The sequence below is a fragment of the Tympanuchus pallidicinctus genome, unplaced genomic scaffold (assembly GCF_026119805.1).
Source record: "Tympanuchus pallidicinctus isolate F22 unplaced genomic scaffold, pur_lepc_1.0 scaffold4, whole genome shotgun sequence".
In the NCBI taxonomy this organism is placed as follows: Eukaryota; Metazoa; Chordata; class Aves; order Galliformes; family Phasianidae; genus Tympanuchus; species Tympanuchus pallidicinctus.
Genome location: NW_026294758.1, coordinates 21,452,679 through 21,464,594, shown reverse-complemented (window position 1 = coordinate 21,464,594; position 11,916 = coordinate 21,452,679).

Here is an 11,916-nt window from a genome sequence, read left to right as displayed (position 1 = left end):
AGCTCCAAATTAATTTCTACTAGTGTCATTAATTTCAGACTATAAAGAGGTACACAAGAAGCCCAAAGAGCTTATTTTAAAATTTTCTGGCTTAAAATAAAAGGATTTCTCCATTAGTTTCCAGTTACGTTCTTTAAAAAAAAAAAAAGAAAAAAGAAAAAATCATAAATTAGTACACTTTTGGTCTCCTTAGAGATACTTATGGCAAATTTCTCCAACATTACAAACCAAGTGAGCAGAAAACTTCTTCCTCTTATTGTATTATGGGAACGCTGCTTGAGCCTATGAGCTAGGGTTCTGTGGTAATTCAATCCATTCTTTATACTTCCTGACAGAGAGGAGTCACATTTCTGTTCACTCTACAAGACAGCTGTAAATCCATTTATCATTTGGCAACAGCAGCCTTTTGTGAACGGCTCTGCAGTTCTTTTAGTGTGTCACTGGTAATGAAAATATGTATGGTAATCAGAGAATGCCTATGTTAAATATATTTTTCAGAAGCATAAGAAAAGCAAAAGCTCAGCTGTTTAAGGTGAATGGTCTGTAATAAACACTGAAAAAAAGTCAACTTAAGGTCTCTTTGATAGAACCTTCTAAACATAAACTCATACATATGTGCTGCATTTCTGTTCTTTTCTATCACATGTTCTCTATTAAAAATGTAAGCAAGGATGCTTAGCAGATACAGTCTTCAGAGAGGGAAGAATCCAGACACAGAACTCACTAAGAACAGCAAGCTGAAATTCACTGAGATGCATTACAGCTTCAGCTCTTAGAGTATGGTTGAATAATAAAACAACTAATCCACTACTGTGAAAATGGTAGTCCCACTATCAGCCTGTCCTGTGGTGTCATCTTCTATCAACTACCCAATTCTGGTGGATTCTGCTAGAGGAAAGTTTTCTGGGCAACAAAGGGTGAGAAAAAACTTTTTTCCAGTTCAGCAACTTGAGTGCACTCTGCAAGGGATCTGAAAATATCTGAGAATTGCTAGAAGAGAGAACTGTAAGTTATGGAGATTGTTTAAAATAATAATTTAAAAAAAAAAAAAGATGGAATTTCTTAGGAAAAAGTGACTGAACCCAAGTAACCAAACAAAATATTAAATGTAATGTTTTCACTAACAGGAGGAAAAAAAAAATGTGGAACCTGTTACAACAAAATGCTTCTTGCATTGTGTGCTGCAGCATAGTGTCGCCCTATCCACAGTGCTTTTCACCATTAAAACGAGCACAGGTCCCTAGAGACAAAATCTTCCACACTTTCTGCAGTTTATAATGCTGTAAGTTTGCCACAGGGTACCATTAAATAATACGTCTGAATTATTTCTTGTGTCAGCAACCAAATGCCAAGATCTTTCTTTGTAATTTGGGATAGTTTCAGATGGCCTGGATTTTTCCATGCTGAGAATCTTGTAATGAGATAACTGACACACAGTGCTTTTCAAATATACATCAAACGATTTTCTAAAATACACCATTATTATCTCAAAGATACACAGGACAGAGGTCTTGCCCCATTTCCCAAAACACATAACTGACAGAGGCTGGAATAGCCATCAGAGAGAAATTTTCCTTTAGTTTTAATAAGCTCTGTTTTTGTGGGGAAAAAAAAGGAAGCCAAAAGCAGGTTACCTCATTGTCCTTATTCATCCAGGCTGTGGAGGTTCTCTTCTGTAGTCTAGGCAGATTTTCTTCCTCTTTACTTTGTGACATGGATGGTAACATGAATTTTATAATAGCTTTTGACTGTGGCTTAGCCTTTATCAGTTGGATGGAGGTTTTCTATTTTTGCTGTGGGTTCTAGTGGTGTATAATATAGACAGGGGTGACTGCCTCTTCCAGTTTTCTTCCAGTTCAGAATCAAATGCAGCCCTGTCTTATGCACACCTAATCCTATTTTTCTTGTCAAGGAGAGGTTGTCATATACCTCTGCCAGCAGCAGGCCTTGACTCTGTTTGGTATGGAAATATCAGTTCCAGCCACCCAACCTCAACCACCACCCCATCCTTTCAAAGCCAAACATGGGATATAACGCCAGAGTCTTTCAGCAGTGTAGGAAAACATGCTGTTGTTCTTCTGTTTCAAGGTAGCAGAAGCTCTGTTGGACACAAAGATGAAAACAGATCATTAATGTGGAGTGCGGGCTTGCACATCTCACAGAAGTAGTGGACCTGCAGTCATTTCCAGGTGAAACCCCACTATACAGGGTGATGGGCAAGAGGCTGGTAGTTCATTTTGGACCACATGTGCTGCAAGATTCTCACTGCACGTTTAGGTTCTGTCAAGGTTGCAAATGTTAGTTTCTTCTCTTACCATCATCATTCTCCTTGACTGGGAGATCCTTGGTGGACCAGAATTTTGCCTCAAATAATTAACTGTTTCCCATTTCCTTTGATGTCCAGGGAGATTAAATGGCATGGTGTTGCTGGGTCTGTTGCTTTCATCTTCCAAAAACAAGAAGGGAAGGAACAAATCATATGTAAACTTTTTTTTTCTTACATCCTATTTCTGGCCAGTTGAAAAGTGCATACACAATGTCCAGTCTTCCTCCAGTAACTATAGTTTGTAAACTCCCACCAAGCTTACCCACTTATCTGTTCAACTTCTCCAGCTTTTTGTTGATGTCTTGAGACAACACAGCCCACAAATGGGATGGCCTCATTTGAGAAGGGGTGGTGGTGTGACTCTCTATGTTAAAGTCTACTGTGGTGTTGTTGAGCTTGGGGCTGGGAGTAATGAGATTGAGACTATGGCTAAGGATCAAGGGCAGGGCCAACAAGGTGGGCACCCTAATGGGGATCTGCTGTAGACTGCATAACCAGGATAAAGAGACAGAGGCATTCTACAAACAGCTGGCAGAAGTTCATAGAATCACAGAATAGTTTGAGTTGGAAGAGACCTTTAAGATTATCTAGTTTCAACACCCTCTGCTATAGGCAGGGACATCTCTGTCTAGATCAGGTTGCTTGAAATCCCATCTAGCCTGGACCTGAATGCTTCCAGGGAGGGGGATATCCACCAACTCATGGGGCAGCCTGTTCCAATGTGTCTCACCACAACAAGGAATATCTTCTTGGTGTCTGTCTAAATCTACACACTTCCAGTTTAAAACCATTTCACCTTGTCCTGCTGCTACCTGCCCTTATAGAATCTCCCTCCCCTGCTTTCCCATAGACCTCCTTCCAGTACTGGAAGGTCGCTATAAAGTCCCCTAGGAGTCTAATCTTCTCCAGGCTGTAGAGTCCCAGCTCTCAGCCTGTACTCGTAGGGGGGTGCTCCAGCCCTCTGACCATCTTCATGGCACTCCTTTGGACCTGCTCCACCAGCTCAATGTCCTTGTGTTAGGGGCCTCAGAACTGCACTCACAGAATCGCAGAATCATAGAATGGCCAAGGACCATTCTGGACCTCAAGGATCATGAGTCTTCAATCCCCCTTGCCACAGAAAGGGCCATCAACCTCCCCATTTAATACTAGACCAGGCTGCCCAGAGCCCCATCCAATCTGGCCTTGAACACTTCTAGGAATGGGGCAACTACAACTCTCTGGGCAGCTGTTCCAGCACCTCACCTCTCTCTCTGTGAAGAATTTCCCCTTGACATCCAACCTAAATCTCCCCTCCCCTCCCTTGTCCTGCTGTTATCTGCCCTTTTGAAGTGTTGACTCCCCTCCTGTTTGTAGGCTCCCTTTAGGTACTGAAAGGCTGCAATGAGGTCACCCTGCAGCCTTCTTTTCTCCAAGCTGAACAAACCCAGCTCCCTCAGCCTGTTTACGTGGGAGGCACTCCAGGTGGGGTCTCATGAGAGCGGAGTAGAGGGGTCGAACAACACTTCACTTGATGCAACCCAGGATATAGTTGGCCTTCTGGGCTGCAAATGCACATTGCTGCCTCATGTTGAATCTTTCATCAACTGACACTCTCAAATCCTTCTCCTCAGGGCTGCTCTCAAGCCGTTCACTTGTATCTGTGCTTGAGATTGCCCTGACCCAGGCGCAGAACCTAGTAGTTGGCCTTGCTGAACTTGAAATCGGCAAGGACCCACTTCTGAAGCATGTCCAGGTCCCTCTGGATAGCATCTCTTTCCTCTAGCATGTAAACTGCACCACTCAGCATGGTGTCATCTGCAAACTTGCTAAGGGTACATTTGATCCCACTTCTGTGACACTTACGAAGATGTTAAATTTAACATCAGTCGCAATCCCTGAGGAACACCACTTGTCACTGATTTCCATTTGAACATTGAGACATTGGCCACAACTCTCTGATTGCGACCATCCAGACAATTCCTTATCCAGCAAGTGGTCCATCCATCAAATCCATTTTTCTCCAATTTGACAACCCGGATGTCATATGGGACAGTGTCAGCTGATTTGCACAAGTCCAGGTGGATGACATCAGTTGGTCTTCCTTTATCCACTGATGCAACTTTATCATAAAAGGTCACCAGGTGTGTCAGGTATGACATGCCCTTGGTGAAGCCATGTTAGTTACCACCACTCACCTCATCTTTACTTTCCATGTGCCTTAGTAGGGCCTTCAGGGCCTGAGGGGAGGAATGCCCTTCAGAGGAGTCTGGACAGGCTCAGTTAGTGGGCTGAGGCCATTGGAATGAAGTTCAGCAAGACCAAGTGCTTGGTCCTGCACTTGGGCCAAAATCCCCAGCAACACCACAGACTTGGGGCAGAGTGGCTAGAAGACAGTGTAGAGAAAATGAACCTGGGGGTACTGGTTGACGCTCAGCTGAACATGAGCCAACGGTGTGCCCAGGTGGCCAAGAAGGCCAATGGCATCCCGGCTTGTATCAGAAATGGTATTGCCAGCAGGAGTGGAGAAGTGACCAGCCCTCTGTACTTTGCTCTGGTGAGGCTGCAGCTCCAGTATCATGTTCAGTTTTGGGCCCCTCACTACAAGAAAAACACTAAGGTCCTGGAGCATGTTTAGAGAAGGGCAACAAAACTGGTGCGGAGTCTGCAGCACCGACCTTGTAAGGGGCAGCTGAAGGAGTACTATTGTTCAGTCTGGAGAAGAGGAGGCTCAGGGGAGACCTTATTACTCTCTGCAACTACCTGAAGGGAGGTTGTGGTGAGGTGGGAGGCAGCCTCTTCTCCCATGTAACCAGCAGTAATAGTAGAGGGAATGCCCTCAAGCTGTGCCAGGGGAAGTCCAGATTGGACATTAGGAAGTACTTCTCCAAGAAGATGGTCAGACGTGGTAAAGGGCTGCCCACAGAAGTGGTACAGTGGCATTGCTGGAGGTGTTCAAGAAACATTTAGATGTTGCAGTGAGGGACATGGCTTAGTGAGAAATACTGATGGGTGGATGGTTGGACTGGATAATCTCTGAGGTCTTTTCCAACCTTGGTGATTCTATGATTCTATGGTGGAGCCCCATACATAACCAACATCATGCACTACAGCAGCAGTCACTGTGATAGCTTCTTGGCTATGCCAGCAAGATTTAGAAAAGCTGATAAACTTCCACGAGTGTCCTCTGTTTTTTTCCCTCATTTACTATTCTGTCTCCTCAGCAGCATGCTTCATATTAAAAAAACGAAACAAATTTTTATTACAGTGGGGAAATAGCAAACAGAGAATTTATGCTTGAGACTACTGAATAATGCAAACAACTTCTCAATTCCCAAGACGTTTGTACTTGTAAGTTGTGAAACAGGAAAGAAATAATCCAGATAAGCTTCATGGATGGACCAATGTCTTTACAACACAACAGAGGTGGGCTTCTGCAGGTGGGAAATAGGCAATCCCTATTGTGAACATGAGGACTATTTGCCTGGGCTGTAGAGTGAGTGTACACAGGATGGAAGCTGATGGAGAAACTGGTGGAAGATAACTGTACCTCAAGAGCACCATAGGGCTGATCCTTAATCTTTTACCTACAAAATGCTTGTTTTGCTGTGATGAAGCCAGTCTTAAAGATCAGTAGTAATCTGAACAGGGAAAGTGCCAGACTCAGCTCTAAGCTCTTTGCTTGTCTCTTCTCCTCTTGAGGATGGGAGCCTTCAAACATCATCTTGTCTGGAGAATGCAGCTGGCCAGAAGGAGACCCTCCATCTTTTTGGCCTGGTGATCAATGAAGGTGAAAAAAACCTTCTGTGTCCAAGGCGGAGGCCAGTGACCCCTGCCAATGTGTCTTGCAGAAATGTTTATATGAAAAGCACTGGCTCCTTGTACATGAGAAGAAGCCTTGTTAGAGGAGCTGGTCTGAAGAAATGAAGCCAGAGGTGCTTGCTGTCATTTCTGGGATCAGGCCTCTCCCACTGTGGAAGGAACCCATTGAGTGTTTGCTGAATATTCCACAGCGCAGAAGTCATCCATGAGGTTATTCTTCTCCATACCCACTCTTCAGTCACCAAGCAATTAGTCAGCGTTTGTCTGAAATTTGGAGCAGATGGGACAGTCAAGAAATAATGACTGACATCCCAAATCTTAATTTGCATCTTAGGGCTGAGGATGGTGTTCAGCTGTCTCTGTGATGAGGTGGCATGGGGAGGTTCACCACCAAAGTGGTATCTATCTCCTGGTAGGTGAGCTACACTGAAAGGGAAAGAGCAAGAACCAGTACCAGGATTTCAGGGGAAATGGGAGCAACTGCAGTTGCCATGAATTGACTTGAGCTGCTGGATGTCACTTTGAAAAAGTTCTGTCTCCTGCAACCATAGTGCTTTAATTGCTGGCTGTGCCCACTTATTCTTGTGTGGGATTTGTTTTAGTTTTCTTCTGTCAGCAGTGATTGTATTTAGAAATGAATTGCAGCATGCTGATATATAGAAAATCTGTTCTTAAATTTACATTGCCCAGGGCAAAGCAATCACTAATAATGTTATCCACATGGTTAAGACTGTTGAAAACCTGGCAGCTGAAGCATGAGGAACCTTGTCACTTACAGTTAGATGCAGAAAGTGAGGCCAAGAGATGGCAGCCTCATAGCTCAGGTATGCAAGTTGCTTGGCAGTTTGAAAAGTCAAGCAAGCTTAGGCCATGGGCTGGGGTTAGGCTGAAAGCAACGGCAGTATACTTGATCTCCTCAATGGCTCTCCAGGCAGCTGGCTTTTCGCTAAGTAAGAATGGAAACAGTGTTTATTCGTTAGTGAAAACCACAATCTGCTGAAGGACTTGTTCAAGTAAGCCTGTCAGTGAGCCTTTTGGGTAACAGTGCGTCCTTGGTGTAGACAGACATCAATCTCTTTGCTCTCTCTGTTCTTGGAGCCAGTGGGGAGCTATCAAACTGTAACAGCCCACAGCTCTGCCCAGGAATATGGAATGTTTTAGGAGGTTTTTGAAGGTGGTAGCAGTTTAATGGCTGAGTTGGAGTCCCACATGCCAAAAATGCAGTAGTTGTGGACCGGCCAGGAGGGTGGGGTGGACTGAGATTCCTCTTGGCCTATAAAATCTTGGGTAAGCATAACCATACCCACCTTTGGGACCATCTCTGTTGGCAGTGTCCCATGGTGACCCTGGACCTGGGGCTGTTCAGGCTCCAGCAGCACCAACACAGCCCATATACATGTTCAGGGAACATGAAGCCCTGCCGATCTGCTGTCACATGGCTGGGCCAGCAAGGCATACGGGAAAGGGAAGAGCCACAGCTGTGTAAATGTTATTTGATATATAAATGTTGTAACAGGTTCCCATCTAGCAGTAAGTCATTTATCCTATTTCATTCTGGTAAGTACTGATTATTAACATGCTTTCTTGAGCAGCTTGCTGGTTGTCTCTCAGTTTGAATTTTTTATACCACAGCCAACCATCCACAGCAGCACTCATTCCACTGGTGAAATGCCTGACACTGTATCACAGTGTCTTAGAATACACTGGGAGGAGGAGGGTGTAGGAGGTAGAGACTAAGAAAGAAAACAAGACATACTGGAAGAAAGTGATACCAGAAGAGTCTACAGCGTAGAAATCTTTACATTTGGTACTTCTATGCATGGATGTTATCATTAACCTGGCACTGATGGTAATATACATGAATACAGGTTAAGGTTCATTTTTTATCTTCTCCTTGTTTTTTTAGTAGAATTATATTCAGGCATGAGCATTGGAAGGAATCAGCGTAAAAAGATGTCTATATTAATTTTAATAATATCTCCATTCATTTTAACCAGCTAGAACAAATGGAATTTATTCTTCTGGGAACACTGTTCTTCCACACACACAGATTTAGGTTTTTCCCCTTTTGTTCCACAAAAGGAGATTGAACCCAGTTTTTGTGTCTGAAAATAGCTATGCATTTTTATGGATCTTGACAAGTAAAGCATTTTCACTTCTCCCTGTGTTCTTGAGTGTATTGCCAAAAATGATCATGTTTCATACTATGCTTCTCAGAGTAGTTTAGGAAACATCCTTTTCTTCATTAAAGTCATAAGGTTGGATATCAGGAAAATGTTCTTCACCAGAAAGTGGTGGACATAGAAGAAGCTGCACAGGGCTGTGGACACGGCCTCAAGCTGCCAGAGTTCAAGGATCATTTGGATACTGCTCTCAGACACAGGGTTTGGGTGGTTCCCTGTGGAGCTAGGAATTGATCCTTGTAAGTCCCTTCCAAATCAGATACTGAGAATAAGAGTTAAAGTGAGCTGTTCTCAACTACACTTTCTTTGCTTGCTGTATAAGAAAGACTTTTTCCTTATCTTGTCCAGAGAGGCTGTGGATGCCCTATCCCCGGAGGTGTTCAAGGCTGTGTTTGATGGGGCCCTGGGCAGCCTGGTCTAGTACTAGATGTGGAGGTCCATGGCCCTGCATGCGGCAGGGGGGTTGAAGCCTGATGATACTTGAGGTTCCTTCCAACCCAAGCCATTCTATGACTCTATGATCTTTCTTTCTGTCCAGCTATAATATCAGAGACAGTCTAACCAAAGAGAATAAGAACTTCATTTAATTTGTATAGTCATCATTAAGCCTATTATGTAAACAGCATTAAAATGCGGTTTCTTACTGAGTGTTGTCCAAAATGGCAGATAGAGGAAAACTGATGGGAAGCAAGTGGTTTTTCTGAAGATGACTGCAGCTTTGACATTGAAAGTGTAGATATGTACAGTGACTTCAGACTCAACATACTACACGCCTACACTTTCACATCGGGTAAGATGGCCTTGGGAAGTTTGGTGGTAAGGCAGATTTACTCCACAGGCTGTGTGGGTAGAAAGCGGCATGGGCTTATAGAGAATGAGTAAAGGAAGTAGTTGCAATTAGAAAGATGCTATAATGGTGATACTCACGTAACTGAAACGCTTCTGAAGTAATATCAGTGATTCTTCTCTGCTAAATCCAGAACTGGGCTCGTACTTTTCTGTGTGTGAGCAGTATGCTTTGAAAGCTTTGTGATACACCAAAGCAGCTGCTTTATGGCTGAAGTGGCTGTAGGGTTTTTGAAACGCATTTAGATAGGTATAGTGCATGCTGCTCCCATCTGTTTGAAAGTTTTCAGGGAGTGGGGTTTGGGGAATGCATTTGTTTGCTGATAGTAATGGCTTGTGAACCATGTTATTGTTCATTCATAGTGAAGTGGCCCCTTCTCAGCTTTCTTAACGTCTGCTTGTCAAAGAGAGCAACAAGCTGAAATTTTGAGTAGGCTTTGCTAGATCAGTCTAATTTTGACTAATGTTCAGAAAGGTAATTTACATTAAAGCAAGTATTAAAAAAAAAAGAGGAGGGGGAAGGAGATTTCTAAACTGCAGCTCTATGAATAGCTCTGATAAAAAGCAATAGCATTTAATGCAATATTTTAATTAAAATAGTTTTTAATCTCTTCATTTTGTTTTCCAGGACTGTATCTATTCCTTTTCATTGTAATTATGTCCCTTTGGATTGGATTTTGCTGTCTGTGTTTCAAGTGACTGCATGAGGAAATTTGCTTTCATGCAGCCAAGGCTGATGTTAAACCAAGGAGCAATTTTTTGGACATTGTGACCATAATGCTTTTTAATCAAAACCACGTGGGAATTGCTGTTCTGCTATCTCTGTGAGGATAATATTAGCTGTGTTTCATCTTCTTCACACTGTGCTTACTAGAGTCCTAGCTTTGTGCTAAAAGCTCCTGTGGAGGCATTCTGTAAAATTGAATGGAGATTAAAAACTAATTGCTTTCTATGTAAGCCCTGGTAGAAATTTGAATAATAAGTTGAAGAAAATGTCTTTTTGGTAAGTTTCTTTTTTTTTTTTTTTTTTTTTTTTTTTGCTATTGAAAAACTTTATGTCACAGAAGAAGTATTTTCATATCCTCATATCCTGCAAAATTTTAATAATGGTAAAGATCAGGCATTGTGTGGTTTGATTAAAAAGACTCTGAGAACAGTGGAATTAAGAAGTGGTGTGATTATTGAGAATCATTTATATCCCCAAACTTTAAACAGTTCAGCAGCAAAATTTGGAGCAGAACTTCCAGTACCTCAGATGAAGATTTTGTGGACATTAGTCATAGTAGGTTTCTAGCCAAGAAGAAAGCAGGTGTAAAAAGCAGTTTTCAAATTTCAGATCTCAGCTTCAGGTTTTGAAAATACCACATATGAATTCAACAGAGAGGTCACTCAATAGTGTGACATGAGGCAGGCCAGTGTCACAACTTTAGAAGCCAATCCAATGCATTATGCCACTGTTTTATTGTCTATTGTGCACATCTGAATGGTTACATGAGCAGAATTTCTTAGCTTAAAAGAGCCTTAGGAAGAACATTTCTGTCATTCACCATTGTCTCCAGGCTACTTGGTTCCACAGTGAGAAAAGGTAAGAGCTGTCTAGACTCATCCTTTCCTCACCTGCTCTCTACAGCTGTATTGGGTACATACACTAAGCATTGGTACTGAAAACAAAACTATACAAAAGAAGACCTTGTTAGAAATACATCCCGAATGAAAGAAGAAGTGGAGGACTCGATCACTTGAACTTTTAGTCCCTGCTCTGGTTTTGGTTAGCTCTTCTCACCTTTGCCTCTGCTTCTGGAGTGGCTGAGCCCTAATATTCTCACCTGAGAATGTATTCAGTCGGGGCTACTTAATGCGTGGAAGTCAGCACAGTATTGAAATGCATAGCATTGCCTGAAATAATTCTGTGCCCCTGCTTTAATTTGGTCTATTGATTATATTAAGTATGAAATAAGCTATCAAGGGGAAAAATACTTGTATGTAATGAGGTAGAACTTATGTTGCTACTCTTACACAAGTTCTGAAGTTGCCTGGGAATTTTACTTAGCTGTTAGTCTGTTGCCCAATTCCAAGTACATAATTAAAGCATTTAATTTAAACATGTTAATTATAAATGATTTGTCAGGATTTTGCTTATTGTTTAATCAGAGAATCCCAATTACTGTTTGGCTTTAAAGCATATGATTCTCTTGAATAAAATGCTTGCTAAATAACTATTTTTGTAAAGAATTCCTGTAATGCATTACAAATCCACATGTGAGCCAGAAAAGAAAGAGGCAAAAGATGCAATTTCACAAATCCACGTGAATCCTCAAGCTTAGGAAGGTAAAAAACCCTCCAAACTCTGTTTAACTTTGAAAATTGCAATTGTTAAAAAAGAAAAAGAAGAAGAAGGAAAAAGAAGGGAAAAGAAAAAGTGAGTATGCTTGATGCTAATTTAAGCAACATCTTAGAGTGGCACAGAAAGCTGTTCTGCATCCAGTCTGCTTAAGCTACTACATATACTTGTGCCAAACTGAATGTAGTTTTGGGTACTGATACAAACCACTCATGTTAGATTAAGTGGTTGAATATCTGCCTGAAAAGCCAGGAGTTATTTGGATGAGTGGGCAGAGTCATGCGGTGATGATTGAATTTGAATCTGTTATGTGAGCAAGTATTTGTTCACTCACAGAAAGTCCTGAGCAGTAAAAAAAGTAAGCTTATGAATACAGGGTATGCTGCACAGATGGTTGTTGCAATAATTTGCAGAACCTT